Here is a 20170-nt window from a genome sequence, read left to right on the forward strand (position 1 = left end):
TTTTCTCTTCAGCAGTACATTAATCTCCAATTCAGGAGCCTGCTCGCAACGGGGCTGATGAATGTTTCTTTAAGTGTAGAAGGTGAATTAGAGATGAATTAACAAGGATAGGAATCCCACACTCAATTACGTTATAGGTTACAGTAGTGCGTTTGGATTCTAGCACTCATCAGTGCATTCAACTGTGCACTTTGTGGAAGACAGTAAGAATACCTATTTATCTATGGCTGTTAAATAAGGTATCTCTAATTTCGAAACAATGCAAAGAGTTCGTTTAGAGCTTCTTCCTCACGAACGGCTGGCAAGACTGAGTAATGCATCTTCGTTGGCGGAGAATAAACAGTCTGGAGTTTTAATAAATAGAAGTACGTAGACGCATTAATGGGGTAGTGTTCAACACGGGAAACTTGCACTCGACATCTCATTGATGTCCGTAATACGAGCTAGTAACTTGATGAATAACTGTGTAGAAAATCACCCTTCATATTGAGCAAGGATAGAATCCACACTCAATACGATCCAGGTCTGATCAGCATTTGCATGGAAGATTACCGTGCACTTTGCTAATCTTGGACACGGATACAAACTCATATGGCTGTTTAGAGCAGAGGGCTCAAAGTGGGTGGGTAAAATTAATGTGATGGCTAATGGGCCACCGAAATAACCACATCAGGGTAGTTCACACTCATTGCTAGTAACTTTATCTTGCGGAACTATAAAAAATTGCTGACATCTTGAGGTAATCAAGTAACAACCTCAGGATGGGTCTAATGAAACAGCTTCAGATATGGTGTAATTTTCTATCTTTGTTAGCAGACTGAACTTATCAGTAGGAAATGGAGCCACTCACAAAATTGCTAGCGTTCCATATTTGGTTTATTATGTTTTAGATTTACAGTTCTTTTCCTGACAGTGTTCATGTTCTATCAAAGTTTTTTTGAAATGGTATATAACTTTATCATTATTACACCTGATCTTTGCCTTTAACCCAGTGTGTCGGGAGAAACCCTTTCCATAGCAAAGTAATACATGATGACCGATTTTACCTTTCAAGAGGAGGATGTAAATAAATTAGTTATTTTTATAAACATTAAAATATTTACCAAGTCGGCATGAGAGAATAGTTAAGATAATAAAGGCAGCATGGATAAAAGAGCGCTTATCAATTAAATACCTGGAAGTTACAATTGATGTTTTTAATTTCTAATTTACAATTCACTAAGAGTTCTTCAATTTCCTTAAAACAGATCTAATCTTAATTAAACCAGAGATTCTGAAATCTTAAGATGTTGTATCTCTGCGTAACGGAAATTAAAAAACTTTGACGAAGTTCACAGTATTTTAATTATGAGACCGATTCTTCTCTCTAATATGGCCGCTCACCCAAAACTCTTAAATCTTCCCAAACTGGAATTATTCTCATTTTTGTTTACTATATAGCTATATAATTTAAAATTACAGGACCAATTTAAACATTATTTTAAAACACAAAGCATCAAATTATGCCTTTTTATATTATAAGAACTTAATAAAATTAGTAGGTTCTTTATTAATTATGATTGTCTATAACTAATAATTTACAATAATTAATTTTAAATGCATCATTGGTTACTTATATATGGTACCTCCTTTTCACTCTATAAGTTAATTTTAAATACTCCGTATATACTGCTTTAATTATATTTCAATTTGCCTTTGTTTTTTTAGTAATATCTACAAAGCTCCTTAGAGTGTTAAAGTATGGTAAAACGCCAAGTGATTTATTTTACGTAACTGCAGTCAACAGTATTCGAAAGCCTATAAAGGTCAGTTGTTGTAATGGATTATATATTTTTGTTTTACGTTTTAATCATACAATCTGTTAAATCTCCAAGTTGATATTTTCAGTTCGAATAATGTTACTGATAATAACCAATGGATACAGTGTGGTATAACTTTGTGTTGGTTATAGTTGTGTCACTCTTGAGAAAACATATGTATCTAGTAGACCCATCTCAAAATAAAACTTACTAGTTTTTTCAAAACTTATTCACGACAGATGTATGTAATAACGTAGCATAATCATAAATCCCAGTTGTTTAAAATCTCTCAAATAGTTTTCAAATAATACTTAGATGAACATATTGTATTGAGTGCCGGTCTTTATCTTTGTTATTGAGAGTAATATTTATTATTGTTTTCATATTTTGATCGCAAGTAAGGAATGATCCACTGCATGTGGATTAACATTTAGAGATTTGAATATATGGAACATTTGTATAACTATGAATTATGAATGACCCAATTTATTTAGCTGAGCTTCGCATTTTTATATATTGTATACGGATTTAATTGGTATTAAAACTGCATTTTTCATAATATCTTCTACTTTTCAATGCAATGAGTAATTCTTTCAAAATATTTATAATATAAAATTGAACCCCTTAGTTATTGCTGAGGATGATGTATTTCAGGAGGATATGGGATAAAGATCATCCAATATTAGGTAAATTTAAGATAATTTTAAAATAACCTATGTAAAATTACTAAATATGTGAATGGCATATTTTTGGGTTCTGTTATTCAAAGAATAATGGATAAATGTTCGTCTAAATTTGAAGTTTAATCTCATGTTCAACTACTGGAATATTTTAGTGCTTTTAATACAGTACTTTTGTTTGCTCAGAAGAAATAGTCACATACCTCTAATTTAATATAAAATAAGTTTTAATTTTGTACGAAACAGTAAAAGGAATATAATTAATGATTCATGTTACATGAGATGGTAAATAATTATAAAGTAGTAAATAGGTTCATATTGATCAGTTAAATTTGTGATTGGTAAACTAGTCATACGCAACCTTTTAAAATTTAATTCAGCTTTCATCCGCTCAATATTGTTTGCAAATTGAGCGATATTTACAGCAACATCCGTGCATTACGTTGCAGATGGGACTGTAAAACTTTCCAAATGAAAACATTAGGAGAGTTCGGCCCAACTCTAACGACAGTGACGAGTGGGGAGGTGTAAGAGCAGTTAACCTCAGGTGGTGACGTCACTCTGGGTGTGGAGTGGGGGTAGGGGGTGGCTGCGGCGCGGTTCAGCTGCTGTGCACCCTCAGTCAGTCGGTGCGGCGGGCTTTAGCTGACGTCACCGGCGTGGTCCGCTCCTTCACTCGTCCTGTGCGTGCGGTCTAACCTCAAACTGCCTTGCCTTAACACAATAACAGACGCAACTAAATAAAATAAACTGCAAGATAAACGACAAATAACTTGTCTAAACTGGCCATAATAAATATGTTAAATAGAATTAAACAATTATAAACAAAACACTAAACTGTATAATTTTAAATATAAATATTGCATAACTCATTTTAAATGAATTAAAATGCAAAAATAAAAGCAAACAAATTTTTTCTCGCATACTACATGAAGCTATTTACCAACAGGTAATCAAACTTTATATTTAGGTTACTTTTTATGTCTATTTGTGATATCTTGAAGTTGTATTCATTTACATATAAAGGATCATATATTGTAAGCCTTTCTTTTAAATTTAAATGCCATGTCTGTAATTTCAATATAATTCTTAACTTCGATTTTAGGTATCATATAGTTGATCACAAACATTATTTGGATGTGTCTATTAGGAATTAAATTACATCAGTTTATTTAGATGGCACGGTTTAAAAACTTTAGGGGTGCAGAGCTATCCCTAAGATATTTATAGTTCATGGGTACTTAAAAAATAACCATATGAGCGTAGCTTATAAAATATATGTATAGATTTATGTTATAAAGATTGGCTCTGGATTTCATTGAATACATAATTTAAAAGTAATCAGTTATTCAAACCGAACACTGTAAATGATTGATTCTCGGTACTATGCAAAGCTGCAGAGATTGAAGGAACTCAGGGAGTGAGTGAGTGCCATGCCACGAGTGAAGAGTGACAGTGACAGTGAGTGCACGTGTGAGTGTGAATAGAGTGCGTTCATGTCGCACTGCACCACTGATGCGTATGGTGGCCACAGGTGCGTAGCTTCTCATATCTCCTTCGTCCAGCCAGTATTCCAATACAGTCCGCTTTTATGTATTTGACTCGTTATTTTGTTTATGACCAATCATGTGTTCTCTAAATATTGTAACAACGAAAGCTTCCAACTAAGGGTTAATAATAATATTGTATGAGTAATAAATAACAACATGCAAGAATTCCTGTACACCATAGATTTGTTTTTGTTTTATTTTTGAAATCTCTTAATACCTCCGTTACCATTGCATCAATCAACATTACAGTATACATCGTACAACTAAAGAAGAAAGAACAACCCAATAGCTTTTGTAGTTTTTTACAGAACATCTTGGACATTTTGTTCCATATTTAGCATATTATCTAGGATTTAAAATAATAAAAAGTATCACATAGACACAATATTCGTGAACTTCTTTCTTTTCAATCTTATTTCCAAAACGTGTTTACATCTTAAAAATAAAAAATATATTATTTTGAGAGTTTTAGTTTTTGTGGCCATTTATTACAGCAAGAACATATTTTTATCAGTAACTTTTTTCCAGAATTGTAAAGTAAAACCATTTTAACAAATGGATGCCGTACTCAATAATTAAAAATAGCTTTTAACTGTTAATATCAAGTGAGTATACCTAAATGATTTAAATCGTAAGTACGCGTTTTGAAAAATCATTCATCATATACGATAAAAACAGAAATAATATTATTGTTATTTTATCTAACTTTTATACATCTAAAGATTGGTGTTTTGCCGAGTGTTAAATAATAAGGGTTACATAAACGGTTCAAGTGGGCGTAATTCTTTAATTAGTGGAGATATTTTTCAATATATTTAGCATTAAGTATAAATAATGCACATGCGTGTATGCAAAATGAAATACTGTAATTAGATGAAGTACAAATTTTATTTTTGTTTATTAAAAAATAAATCCATTTAGGCAAAGAGAAAACTGGGCGTTTGATTTATTTTATATTATAGGTTGGATCGAAAGATCGATGTATATACTAGATGAAATATAAAGATATGTATGTTATTTAATAAACAACGACACTTCTTCCTTTAGTATATAAATATTTTATTTCCTCCAGATACGTGGAATCGTTGTAAGTGTTATTTCTGTGCCTTACGCGAACTTATTAATGGTGATGACGCTAAGATCATCGTTTCCCAGTAAATACATTTCCGATTCAGCAGATACTATACTTATACAATCATGTCGGGTTAAACGTTTGCACTTATTGCCAGGATTTGTTTTTGTTTGGGTTGTTATGTAGTTGTAGCTAGTAAATATAAAAACTTCGTCTTGAATAAATTGCTTGTTATATGAAGGAAATACAACTTGAAAAGCTTAGTTTGTAGTTTTGTACGTTAAATTTACATATAATTTTTGTATAATATTGTTTAAACTATTATTGGATTTTGAATCTTAACCCTGGCTAAAGAACTCAATACACTCAATACAATACAATGGCTTGTCATCCATTGTGTGTAACAGCCTTCTTGTTCAGTATATAAATTAATCGTTGAGTAATCTGATACAATGACTCCTCCTCTAAAGACGGATTGCTCTTGAAATGGTTGATCGATTAAGATGAAGCTCAGAGCACACATTATATGATAGATCCCGTCCATAAGCTCATGTGTCAGAACCGTTCTTTTTAAATGGTAGTGGAACATTTTCAAAAACCATACTCAAATTTGTATTGAAATTCTGGCATCATTAAGAAACTAACAGTTTTTATTCTATCATATTGAATATATCAACACCAACTTCAATATTTGATCTGAAATTTTGTTTCATAATTACTTGTTTTAAGAACAGCTCACCTTTAAAGCTGAAAGAAACTTATTTGTTTTTAGACTCTTGACAACGTTTTACACGTATATTTGTTAATATCTGGTACTGTTTTAAAAAAATGGCTGTATAAAGTTTAGAGAAGCTATAAAGTCTAATATTTACTTTACTAGTGACAAGGTAGATACTAGTACCGCAATTTGTATATTACTTCCAGTCAAAAGGTAGTGTAATGTGTCTTACAGCCTTTCTTACATAAATGTGTTATATAAAGTGACATGACAAAATATCGAGGCTATTAAAAGTGATAAAATATTTGTAACAGATTAGTTTTATACAATTGCATCGTTTTGGACGGGAAACCAATCCTTTTTGAGTATACGGATGTAGAATGTAAAACATTCTTGGTTTGCATTACATTGGCGATAAGTGTTTTATTTATTTACCAAAAGCTTTGCAGTTTTATGCAAACACGTATGACACAACTTAAAAGCACTGCTTTTACAAAATATGAAATAATCATATTTTTAATATTCAGTAATTATAAGGCTGGAAGTAAACTGCTGATTTTAAATCACGTAGTAAAAATAAACTATCAATAATTTTCCTATGATATGCATGAATTCTTAGTACTAAGTAAATAACATAAAAAGGACAAAGTTGGACAAAAGGCAATAACGTGTGCTAACCAAATAATAAACAACTTCATTGATAGACGAGAAATATTCAAATTAATAATTATGAAATGAAATTAAAATGTAGAAAACTAATAGGCTACTTTGTGGAGTTAAGATACAAATTTCCTAAATATTAAGGAAATACTAATTTTGTTGTAGACAAATCTATATAGTATGCAAACAAAACGTACGAAAAATTAGAGAGTATTGACTAACTGCAGTAATCTAATAAAAATATTATGTCCTGCATGCAAAGAAATTTTGAACAGATCATCAACACGTGATAAACCACCCAGTTAAACTTGTCAGCTGAAAACGCTGTTACCTCAACAATTTAAGTTTAGACCTGAACGTCCAGCAAAAGCCTCAGTAAAAGTACAATTTACCTTTATGACTTATTAAGTAAAGATTGACCTCTTCTTATTTTAAAATGGAGGCAGTTCAAAGAATAGTGCTTACTAATATACAAAACTCAATCAAAGGCTTTGAATATATTCCTCAGATCATAAAATTGTTAAATACTAGGCCTAAATTTACAATTATTTCCCTGTACCAGTTAGCCCAAACTCTATGCCATACGTTTTGCTTCCTGAAGGTAAATTTTAGAGTTCTTTAAACGTTTTTTACTTTAAGCACAGTAACATATAATGGTAACCAATTTTCAAAGCAGTTTAAGCGTAGAGTAATTCTTATGAACACGATAACCACCAAAATACAGGTAATCTATTGATTTATATTCAGTCACGCCTTGCAGTATAGTTTATGAGCAGGATTAGTGGTTGGTTGGTTGGATAACTTTAAAACTTTCGAAATAGCACTTACAAACAAACAATATTATAATCTATTACTTATCTATATTTATCTATCTATAATCAATTATTTATAATACATTTTTATGAATAAGACAGTGTGTGGTGTGATCCAACCATAGTGCTACGTTTATAGAATATGTAGACTTGATCGTAAACTTCTTAAGACCAAGTCGACAAACCAATGATAGTAATAAAACATGTACCTACGGACTTATTTCATCATTGACTAATATAACGATTTTCCTTTCAGATATTATTTCCCCTCTTGCCGTACCTTTTAAATAGTAGGAGGATTATTTTGGACCACTCACTTGCTTCAACATCTTCGAAAGTTTACGGTTGTTTTCTGGATCACATTATGAAATATTAATTTTCAGCTGCTACTTATAACACTATGTCAATAGAATGTAAAATACATATACTCGTACTTTCAAAAATAATAATTTGTTCCGGAAACTCATATACTACAGTATTTAATTGCAGAATAATAATTTGAAGCTGCGTTATTGTACATATTTGGTATATCTGTTGTTCTATTAAAATAGTGTAGACCGTTCTTAATTTTTTATCATTTCCAAAAATGATATTTTGTAGCTACAAATTTCATCGCATAAATTAAAGTTTCACATTAACATTTTTAATTTCAGACTTTACGGATCATTTTATGTTTAATTGTTATCATCCGTATATGTTATGTTGGTTTACGAATATTTATGGGTAATTTCATCTTAAAGGAAAATAAACATCGGAGGCCGGCCATGAAAGTAATACTAGACCCAACAGTAAATAGATCACAACCCTTAAATTTGCCACATACCTTATTTTTTACCATTTTGAATTTGTCGTTACAATTTGACTATGGTAAAGAGGTTTGGTAGGATTTTACTTTCAAAAAGGACAATTGGGGTTTAGTCGTCTGAGCAAATTTGTTTGCAACACTAATAGATAAAGTATTTTATAAATAATCTGTTAAGCATTCCATATCAGAAACTATACACAGCTGTAAATTAAGTGGTAAAATATTAAAGCTATCGTATACTATGAATTAGTTAGTTGCCCTAATCTTAAACGCATAATCCAATTTTTTTACTTTTATTTACTTACTTTTATAGTAGTTAATATATTTAAACTGTGCAGTACCGTGTAGGTACATTTGGCGCTTCCTTTTCGTAGTAACTGAATCCAACTTAAATGTTGTTTTTTATTTTAAATATTTGTAGTTAAAGGTTTTATGAAAACCTTATCCTATTAATTTAAATGTTAAAATGTTCAATTCAGTAACGCTAACTTTTATCTTCTGTGAGACAGGTAACATTTTTGTGTACATTGCGACTATAACGCTTTAAAAGTGTCAATATCAACCTAGTAATATCATACCGTGTTTTATGAAATACGGGGAAAGTGCTAAAGGGTTCTCTTGTTTTTAAGTGCCCTGCAATCTACGAAGATACTTAGATGATGCTACTACTCGGATCACAGTTGTGCATTAAATTCTCGCATGTGGAATGTTTATATTCTTATCGTATGAAACACTTAAAGTTTGTTAATTAAAGACGATTATTTTCATGTGTGTTATTTTGTTCCATTTAAAACTTTGAAAACTATACACGCAAAAAACTAGAAACTAAAATACTTAGGGATTACGCGCTATACCGTCCAAATAAAACACTAGCACACGTACAAGAAAATCTACCATGCAAGATAATATTGAGAGCACAAGACATTGCAATAAATGGAGCGACGGATGGATCAATATTGCCAGATGCTGTGTCTTGGTTGGCATCTTACAAAAAAAGTTAACTAATAAAAAGTTCCTTATCTTTGACTTTTGGCATACTAGTTAGCAGGTTAACAATTCCCAGTAGATTTATTTTGCTAAAATTATTAAAAGTTTGTATTTGACTTAAAGCTGTAGATTTTATATAACCAAATTATTCCTCGATAACATAATTAATTACTATACAATATTTTGTTCTTATTATAACTTTCCCAAGTACAGAGGTATGAATGTACACAGAATGAAAATAAACAAACAAAAGAAGAAACACCTGATAAAGTTTCTAAACGTAAATAACTGTGTTGAAACACACACACACACACACACACACACACACACACACACACACACACACACACACACACACACACACACACATATTAAAAGACTCATTTTGAAAAATAGTTGTAATGGTTTTGAAAAAAGTATAAGTACAGTATGTTTAGCTTCTCATTTAAATATTACGAAATAGTTTTATAATAACCCTATCTATATGTGTTATCTCTCTTGAGCGAGTGTACTGTATCATTCGATCGCCTTTGACCACTATTGGATTGTAGGTCAATAGCTCAATAGCTATAATAGACAATGTTAACTATTATACGGACAATGTTGTGTAACCCTACTGAATTAGTTTATTGCATAGTATGTATGATGGGCTTTGGCTGTCAGATGGTTATTTGAAACAAAATACATTTAATCTGGCTATTCATAAAGATAATTTTGCTACTCATTTTTGAAAAATTAATTATGAGAAAATGGAATACATAAGGAATTATGTGCACATTGTACTAAAGGTATTAACACAAAATAAAAATATTTTTAACACTTTTATAATACTCGTTCATAAAACAAGTAACTTTTAATGGAATCAAATGTGAAAACACTGAAGTGGGAAAGGGATTACGTGAACTGGAGGCTACTTAACTAATAAATTTAATTCCACAACTGGTGAGAAAAGTGAATGGATTACCCATATTGCTCAACTCAGGTGGTCCTATGGTAAATTCTTAAGCACTACGAAGAGAGAACACTGTTGTCGGTTTTCTCTAACTGTTGTGGTGATCAAAGCTGTAAAGTTAGCCCCTAAATGAACCAGATTCTGCACTAAATCATTAAATGAAATTTTAATCAAAACTTAAGCTTATAAAATTTGTATATTTCGTTACTTAAAGTATTTGGTAAATAAAGTTTATAGTCTTCCTATTCCGCAAATTTTGAATATATATAATTATTACAATCCCATCAGAACGTTTAAAAATTATCGTATTTTAGTGTTACTTATTTTAACATATTTTGTTGGTAGACGAACTTGCGCCTTTTGTGTAGAAGGAGATGTTAGACAACTAAACTGTCCAAAAGACATTGTAAGAATATTAGTTACAATCTAGAAATTCAAGAGATGGTTCAGATGAGATTGTTGTAGTATGATAATATATATATATATATATATATATATATATATATATATATATATATATATAGCCGCTCTTAAGTAACGAATTGAATAGACGTAAAATACTTTCGCTGAAGAAGGAGTAATACATTTTCATTTCACAGGCCGTAGCACATCATATCACATATTTATGGCATTATAACGCAATATTCTCGGCTTATAAATGATTGGTGTTGGTTCGTAATCCGTAAATTATTCTATCAATATCTTTGATTTGTTAGGTCAAAATGAGTAAGAAATGTTATTTAGTCCCTATCTTAGTAATGTATGCATACAAATTTCATAACAAATGCTGAAAATTACAAAAATGAGATAGTAATTTTAGCAGTAAAATATCATTCAGCTGATTATTAATTTATAAGTATTATTTCCATATTTAATACATGGTTTATATTAGTCCTAGCGAAATAACCTTGGTATCGAAATGTTTATCTACAACTAATTCTTTTTTAACTAAAAAATTTAGAAAATTGAGACCAAAACAACCCAACTAAAATTAAGAACTAATTTAGAATAGTTTTAGAACTAATATGGATAGAAATGGGGAGAGTGTGCATAGAGAGGAAAGGGTTTAATAAAGGAAAGATACCACTCACCGATGTCGCCTTCACCTGCTACATGTAACACGGTACTGCTTAGAGACGTCTCATCCTCCCAAGGGACAGTGAGAGGCGTCGAAACACTAAGGGCACATTTACAGATGAGAGTAGAGTACAGCATGTTTCACCCTCAGTCCTACAGTATCTAAAGGTAGGAATATCCAATTACGCGGGAATCTACATCCGTCCAGGGTAGAAAAATACGAAAATTATAGAGTTTAAGCGGCATGCGATCGATCCGAAACGAGCAGTGAGATCTAGATTCACCACTCCCAAATTTATATTATGGAATACCTGCAAAGGGTGGGTCGACGCCGTACTGCTCACGTGATACCATTACTAACTACATAATTACTAGAGGGACGGTCAAAAACGTTGACCAATCAAAAGAACAGTCACTTGATTATCCGTCATCGTCACAGCCCATTGAGTATTATAGATAAAAATTATAAATGGATAACGAACCAGGAATGGCCTTGGTGACTCGAACTAGAGGTCAAGAGTTGCGAAGGGCGTCCTGTTGAAGTAGCACTGAGACACGAGAGTAACTCTGCACTGGGTTGTTTAAAATGTTATTTCTGTTTGTCTGTCTGCTACTCTTATACGTCTGTCCACACGATATGGTGACAACGCACTGGACTAGAATTTAACTCCTATCTCGGATATATTTATATTTTTATTCGTGTGTAAGTGCATAATATATTAATGTTTGCATAACATGAGTTTATAAGAACTTATAAAGGACTTTATTGCGATATAATATTTATGTAACTAAAACTCATCATGTTTCAACTGTATGGACTAGAATATGTACACGTCTATTATTTTAAATATGTACTAATGTAATTATTGGCACACGACGACGAATAGGATCTGTAACCCAAACGATGGTCCGTATTTCTATCTAAAACATCGTTGAAAATCTACCGATTACTAACTGAAACTATGGATCATCTCTCTAGCTTTAAAGGCAGCATGATACTTGGCCTAGTGAAATTTTTCCGATCCATTAAGAACAGCTTGCGACACAGCTTTTACTGCATACTGATTTAAACCAATATCTCCAGCTTTATAAAATGGAGGAAACTACTCTTAGTGATATTCTTTGATACGTTGTGTACTGAATGGACGAAAAATGAGGTGCGGATGTCTGAGGTCTTAGTAATAAATACTCAGTTTTGCAGGATTTACATACAAGTTTAACTGTAGCAATAAAACTTACAAGCACCACTTATATGTTTTAAATGAAAATATAACTTAGCCAGGTTACTGCCAAAATAGAGTAAGAATTAACTTGAATGTTATATGAGAGTGGGTCTGGTGGTTGCAAATTCCTTTGTAATATTACTTACGAAACTTAATCATTTTATAAATTTTTGAAATGGACTTTCCTTAAACGTTGGCCTCGATTCATTTACCACGGAGTCGGGATTCTTGGGTCAGCATTGAAGCTGTAGTGAAGAAGAATCGGATCAATGTTATCTCTAAACCTCACCTAAAATAATTCGAAACAGGATTACCCATTTATCGAGTCAACGTCTTACATAGACAGCGTGATTTCATCATAAGGACATCATCAGAACTTATCCATTACAGTGTGGTAAGTTAAACATTATTATAGGTAATTGACGATACTATTGACAAATTGACTTTATAGAAAATTTAAAATAGATATCTCGCATTAATAGGCTAATTTATAACAAAAAAGTGTTAAGTTTACTTACGGAAAAGACACGTTGGCTGCAAAGTTCAAGAAAGAAAAGTTCACCATGCGTTCCAAAAATAGTTCCAAGAACATCAGGGAAGAAATAATGCTAACTAGTAACGAGTAACAGGGTTACGAACATATACAAATAATTATGTAAATAAATAATGGTACAGATGTTTCAATGAGTATCTTAAGTAGCCACATCGTCTAATTTTACGCAGTGATTCACAACTTTCAAGATGAAGGTCACTGAAGAAAACTCGCAGAACCACTCTGTCTTTGAAACAGATAAGGGTTAGGAGAAGAGGAGGAAATAACACATTGAATAAATAATAATCACTTCATGTAAATATACCACAAATATTACAAATGGAGTAAGCAGAGCAACAGGGGTGGAGCAAGATCTTTTAATTATATGAGAAGTAGCACCTGTACGTTGTTTAGTACGTTGACGTTGAAAAAATGGTAAAGTATTATAGACAAAGCTTTCATTTTGCTTAGAAGGTTTTAATATTTTAAGAAATGTTTTCATCCCTTATCAATTGATATTATAAGTGAAACATAACATCTGGCTAAAGGGTTTCCTTAATTTTTACCAGTTAAAAATAAAAACTACGAAAATGTATAATTAAATCGGTAACTTTTTTACAAATTGCTTTTTAGTTTTACAACTAATAAAAAATGTTTTTGTGACTTGTTTCTAAAATTAATTATTTTTATAAAGTAGTGTTTGAGTTACTAGTAATATCACATTAGGATAGAAATCATATAAAACTAAAATTAAACCTATCATCAATAATATCATAGGGTATTATAAAGTATTGATCAAAACCCTAAAGACAAGTTTAAAACATTATCTTTATCAAGTTGTGCAAAGTACAAAAATAGAATTCAATAGAGACTAATATATACTTTCAATATAGTTTAGAATATAGCTATTATATAGCTATTAAAACATCCTTGAATGACCTGATATCACATGTACAAGTTGCCCGATGTGTAAAAAGTATCTTTTCAATTATCCATTTTCAAAATTAATAAATTTTATTACATTTTAGTAAAGTGCTTTGTAACGAGCAATGACAAACATAGCAGTAGGTAACGCAATTCAATGAAATATTATTGTATGGCGAGGGACAACGTATTGAAATTACAGCGGAATATTTCATTATAAAGCAGAGGTGCCATCAATCCTGTAATAATAACGCTGTGACCCATTTTACGGTGCTGGTTCTGATGCAAACGTAAACAACTTTCATTGACGTGATATATTTTTCACCTTTCAATTTTTTACACTTTAATTATTCGTTTATTTATTTGTTCTGGAAAAATTACGATGTATTTTTCTTTTTATAACATTAATCTATGTTATGTATGTAATCTAATAAAAGTTCAAACAGACTTTTGACATCATATAAGAAACTTGTAATTTACTCGCGAAGCCACTATAATAATTTGGACAGTAAATATAGGACTTATAATGACATACTTCACTGACCTCCATACGCCCTAAATATATATATTTTAATTTTCGATAAATTAATACAATGAAAATTAATATTGTACATTAATTAATTAATCATGTACATCACAGCACTATCCCGAGACTTCACAGACTTGGAAACCTCGTCTCCTCCCAGCATGACTTTTTCAGTGATAGTGTTATGCACCTGAAAAAACATTTTCTTTTGTTGTAGACATTGACACCTGGCTCGTAGTAATATGTGTATATATTTATTTCTTTCTATTTTTTCCTATTGTTTATTGTTATTGTTGCTATTTATTATTGTTGCTATGCTATTATTGTTATTTTCTATATAGTCTATTTTATATGTTATTGTTATGTTGTAGCAATTTATTTTGGCATTGTTAATAATTTATAATGTGGATCATTTTCATTAGCTTATTGTTGGATATAAGAATATCTTATTGTTTTTTCCATGTACTAATGGTGTTACCGTAAATAAATAAATAAATATTGGGGTGTTGTATTAAAACTATGAATAACTTTAGATTTTTAGAATTTAGTAAACAGAAGATATCGCTATTTTTATGTTCTGTACTAAATCATTAATTTTGGAATTTGAATTTTAGAAATAGTATTAAGAAATGTTACATGTGCTAGATATATCCTAAATAAATATTTCAATCATAGGGTTCGAAACAAACTATAGTAGCCACCAATACTAATAATGCACACAATACTTAATTTAAAAGCTCTGTATATAAAGGCTTGGCGATGTCTGTAAAAATGGTTTAAGATCGTAACATTTTATTTTCGCTATAATGTTTATTGCATTTGAAACAAACGTTAAAATAAAGATCCTCAAAACCCATATTTGTATTTTTAAATTTCCCATCAATAGCATTATTGATTTCCCTGGGTCAATTTAAGGAATACAGAGAAACACAAATGCTTCTAAAAAAGTATGGGACATCATCAAAAATAAAACCCAAATGTAAAAACAAATCAAACTCAAAGTTGGGGATAGCCTGGTGCATGACGGGGCGGGGCGGCGGTTGCCCATGAGTTTAACAGATTGTCCGCGTCTGTTACTTGTGGGCGAGGTCTCCTCCCGTCTGAACCAAAAGCTGTCCCCCCGCAACGACAGAGTCCAGCAGCATCTATGGTGTTAGCTCCTGTCCTTGAGGAAGAGCTCGACCGAATTATCCAGCAGCTTCAGCAAAAAAATCAAATGATCTAAATTTGTTGTCTATGAGGCTTAAGAAGAAATGCTCCAAGCATATTATGAGTCCTTTAACGGAACTAGTCAATTTATTCTTTAAAACAGGAGTTTTACCCTTCCTCCTAAAAATCGCAAAAGTCTATCCAATTTAAAAAAGACGATCCAATGTCAATTAACAATTATCGGCATGTCTCAATTTTGCCTGTTCTGAGCTAAACTTTTGAAAAACTTTTCTTAATAAGAATACTTAAGTTTTTAAGTAAACACAACCAGCTTTCAAAGGATCAATTTGGTTTTAGAAAGGGAAAGTCAACAATAGAAGCAGTCGTGAGTCTGATCGATATGGTTGTGGAGGGGATAGAAGGTCGAAATTCCAAAACTGGTGTGTTTCTTGACCTAACTAAACATTCGATTGCGTAGACCACACCAAACTGCTTGAAAAATTGGAATCTCATGGCATTAGAGGCGTGCCCCTATCATCGCTTAGTTAATTTCTAAGCCATTGATCACAAGTTGTTTAAATTGCAAACCAAGTTTCAAACCAAATCTAAATGAGCTATGGGATCCCTCAAGGCTCCATTCTCAGCCCGAACCTTTTCTTCGTCTATGTCAATGACATAGAGTCATCACTTCTGCATAGAAAACTCGTGCAGTATGCTGATGACACGACTGTCTGCTTCAGTGGAAAGTCAAAGACGGCTGTGGAACAACAGACTTTTGTTGACCTCAACAACTGTGTCCAGTACTTTCAAAGTCTCAATCTGACAACAGATTCTTCTAAATGAAACTTTTTAAATTTTTCAATGCGCTCTGTAGAATCAAGAAACGGCCAGGGCATCATGCTAGCAGATTCCATGCTAGAAGAAGTCTATGCCTCGAAGTTCATTGGTATACACCTACATCGAGGGTTTACATGGAATACACACATGGATTCGGTTTGCGCAAAATGGTGTTAGGCATTTATGTTTTAAGGTTCCTAGCCAAATACTACCCTAATAAAGTACTGACAGCGGCGTATTATGGCCCGATTTAGCCACATCTTTCCTTCGGATTGATTTTGTGAGGGACGTGCGCAATGAATCAATTTTTAATAGGGTTTAAATAGCAAAAAATCGATTCGAATAATTGCAAAAATAGATTTCAGAGAATCCTGCAAGCAATTGTAACTGTTTACTCTGCTGAGTCTCTACATTGTGCAAACAATTCTGTTCTGTAAGTAAAGATGTGCCCTGGTACATACAGAGGGGCCGAGACATACATGAATATGAGACCAGAGCCAGATACAGTTACCGAACTGAAAGACAGAGAGCGGATGCTTATGAGCACCTGCCCTCACAGGCTGGTGTTTATTTAATGAACAGATAGCCAGATTCCATCAAAAGTGCCCCAAAGCCCCAGGCGTTAAAAATTCGACTCAAACGCTTTTTAGCGTCAAAGGCTTTTTGTAATGTCAGCGAATTTATGGCACACAACTTGCAGACCGGTCATTTCCAAGATTGACGCCGACGTTGGAAGTGAATAGAATTGGCATATGAATGAGACTGAAAGAATGCAAAAACTGTATGTATGAATGGATATTGTGGTATAAATGACAAAATTATTTTAATTAAAATTTCTAGACGTTTGCAATGCACGTTACCATGTTTTCACAATAAACAATTTGACTTGACTTGACTAAAGACACTAAATAAACCATACCTGGATGTACTATTAGGTAAAAGTAGGATAATTTGGGTTACACTTGCATGTAGGTTCTGCAATACCAAGTATTTATTACTACCACCTCAGACATCTCCATCCCGTGTGTTTAGTCCGTTCGGAACAATGTACTAGAATCCAGAACACTTTGACCAGTAACAGTAAAGCTTCAGATTAAGATCATGGTGGGAGATGTTGTTCATATTGAACATTCATGGTGATGGTGGGAAGTGATGCGTTTCACGTAATATATGAAACGATTCACTAGTTCTATAACAACAGAAATTCAATTCGCTTGTGCGCACATATTATACATACAATAATTAAAACAATATTGGGATATTCTATAGTTTAAAATAATTGTAGCGTTCAACAATCACATGAATCCGACACAAAATGACTAAGCACTGGATGCCTACTTGTACGAAACTATAGGAACTGAACAATACGCACATGGGTTGAAACTCTATTGTAAGCTCTCTCACTAACTCAAGTGCACTACAAATCAACATTGTTTGATTCCTGTTGTTATTGTATGTCATACCAATTGTGAACTCGTAAAACTTTAGTTTTTATTTGGTTTAAAGATAGTACAGTAGAATCTTGAAGGTGTAATTTTACTTCCATAATCGCTAAAAATCTAGATTTTTATCACTTTATTTACTGGATATTTACATTTTGTTAATAAACATTAAACGTAGTTGAAAATCAACTTTATATCTTTACAGTGTTAAATAGGAATCTCCTTCTGATATACCATTTTTAACAACGTACTTATAAATAAATGCCGTGCTTCTTTCACATATTTTTTGGGAGGATATGTTCATGTAGTGTTTTGTTCACGTGTGTTTCGTCTGTGAATGTTTGCACACTTGGTACTATAAACTGGCTTCCTTGCAGTGTGGAACGCTATGTTAGCATTGGCTAGGGAAAAAAAACTGAGGGACTGCATAGGTGAAAACTACAATCTTCAAGATTTTAACAGGAATATAAAGACATTCAAAATAATCCACTTATAAAAACATGTATGGATTATAATTGTATGAAATATGTATCACAGACCATTCGTTAGTTAACAAAATTTGCCATTTATTGTGCCTTTTCATAAGGTTACTATGATATCCCTACTATATTACTGAAAGGTTCAGCTAAACAGCTAGGAACCCCTATAAAATCTTATATCAAAAATTTATAATTTATTAATTCATTAGTCACTTAAATTATAATTTTTCAGAAAAAAATATATTTTTTCCATTTCTATCTATAATTATAATGACTACATTGTTATTAAACACAAATTTTGTTATTGCGTAGCTTTGCGTGAAAGCAACATATTCTGTTGGTATTTTATGTGTAGTATTGAGGCTAAAAGAGTATTAAGGAAGATACCAGAAACCAAAGCACAGTAATACTTGAAGTGGAACGACATTTTCTATAATATTACGATATATGTTTCCTTCGTGAGATTGATATGTTTGGAGACGTCTCCCGCAGCAAGCAAACAGCGGGGTTTGGAATGGTCTGTTGATGTATTAATGCTATTTGCCAAACACAAACGTCTGGGAATGTTTATCAAGGCAAAGTGTTTCTTTATGGACTATTAAGCCTTTGGAGAATAAATATGATTTTGTATTTTTCAAGCATTTTTATATACTGCGGGGATCTTAGGGAGTGCGATTTTTTTTCCAGGAGTATGTATTTGTGGTAAAGGTACTCGTCATTATCGTTTAGATTCTGCCGCTGGTTCAATGATCGCTTACTTAACTCCCTGAAATACAATGTTAGATAAAGGTGCTTCTGATAGTTATAGGGTGGTAAGATTGAAATAAACATAAATATCAATACAACAAAATTTCGACGTGCGATCCAATGGCCCGGGCAGGCGATGGCACAACGCACACCAACACTAGCGACTATATTGATTGGTCCTATACTATACATGCTCTGTGAGACGTCTTTCGCTTGAATTATCTCTGTAATAATCACTTATTACATATTATTAATCAACAAAATTTGTTAGAAACTATACGGAAAGTACACAAATGATTTTAAACACCTTGAGTTTCACCAAATTAAAAAGGTTTACAATTTCAACGTCTTCTACGTTGGATATCAGATTTCAAAGAAGACGCGTGTCTTCTTTGTTTAAAATTTTGTATTGGCCATGGAGAATGCCTTTTCTTCCTTTTCTTTCTTTTGTAATGGACTAAATATTTTTCACCTGGTGAAAAGGATATATTGTAATCCTCAAAACGTTGTGCTATACATTCTGTAACATGTAAAGATTGAAAATATCCGAAAGCATAAGTCATCTTCTTCTCCCTTATTTTTTTATCATAGAAGTAAAGGAGCTATTTAATAATAAAGGTTTAATCAATATGTAACTAAATTGTTTTATTTATTGTTTTGTGGTGTATATTTTTTATTGTTAACGATAAAGTAAAAAAATTACAGATTTGTTTGTTGAATAACAAATAAAACCATGTGGAAGGCGAATTATATATATATATATATATATATATATATATATATATATATATATATATAATATATATATATATAATGAGATATCTCCCTATATAAAAGTGTTTCAAATTTACTATTGTTCTTATGAGGAAAAAATCAAGATGGCTGACAGTACAGCCGTGTTGAGAGGAGAATTTAGTAATTTAACTTTCACTCTCAGTAATTACAGAAACTATTTAGACCTAAATCACATTATTATTTAGAGATAGAGTAACAAAAGTGATAAACTTATTAACATAACTTAAATATTTTCATTATTTTTTGTAATATATTTTAATACAAACAATGTTTATACAAAAGTTTAGAAAATATTATTTTCATTCAAAACCACACATTAAAAAAGATTACAATCTAGGTCCAGTTGTGAATGTTACAAACATTTGAATGGCCACCATATTTGAACGAAATGGTGTACCAACGAG

At 31.8% G+C, this 20170-nt stretch overlaps 1 protein-coding gene across 2 annotated transcripts in view; it reads left to right on the top strand.

Moving 5' to 3' along the window:
- The first annotated feature begins 3118 nt into the window (after positions 1-3118).
- The window catches only part of LOC124357163, a 166654-nt gene continuing 149602 nt past the window's right edge, over positions 3119-20170 (top strand). For both annotated transcript variants that reach the window (XM_046808671.1, XM_046808672.1), the window contains exon 1: positions 3119-4013. The gene's annotated coding sequence lies outside the window, so the exon portion shown is untranslated. The remainder of the gene's footprint in view (positions 4014-20170) is intronic.

Source organism: Homalodisca vitripennis, chromosome 3 (genome assembly GCF_021130785.1).
Source record: "Homalodisca vitripennis isolate AUS2020 chromosome 3, UT_GWSS_2.1, whole genome shotgun sequence".
Taxonomy (NCBI): domain Eukaryota; kingdom Metazoa; phylum Arthropoda; class Insecta; order Hemiptera; family Cicadellidae; genus Homalodisca; species Homalodisca vitripennis.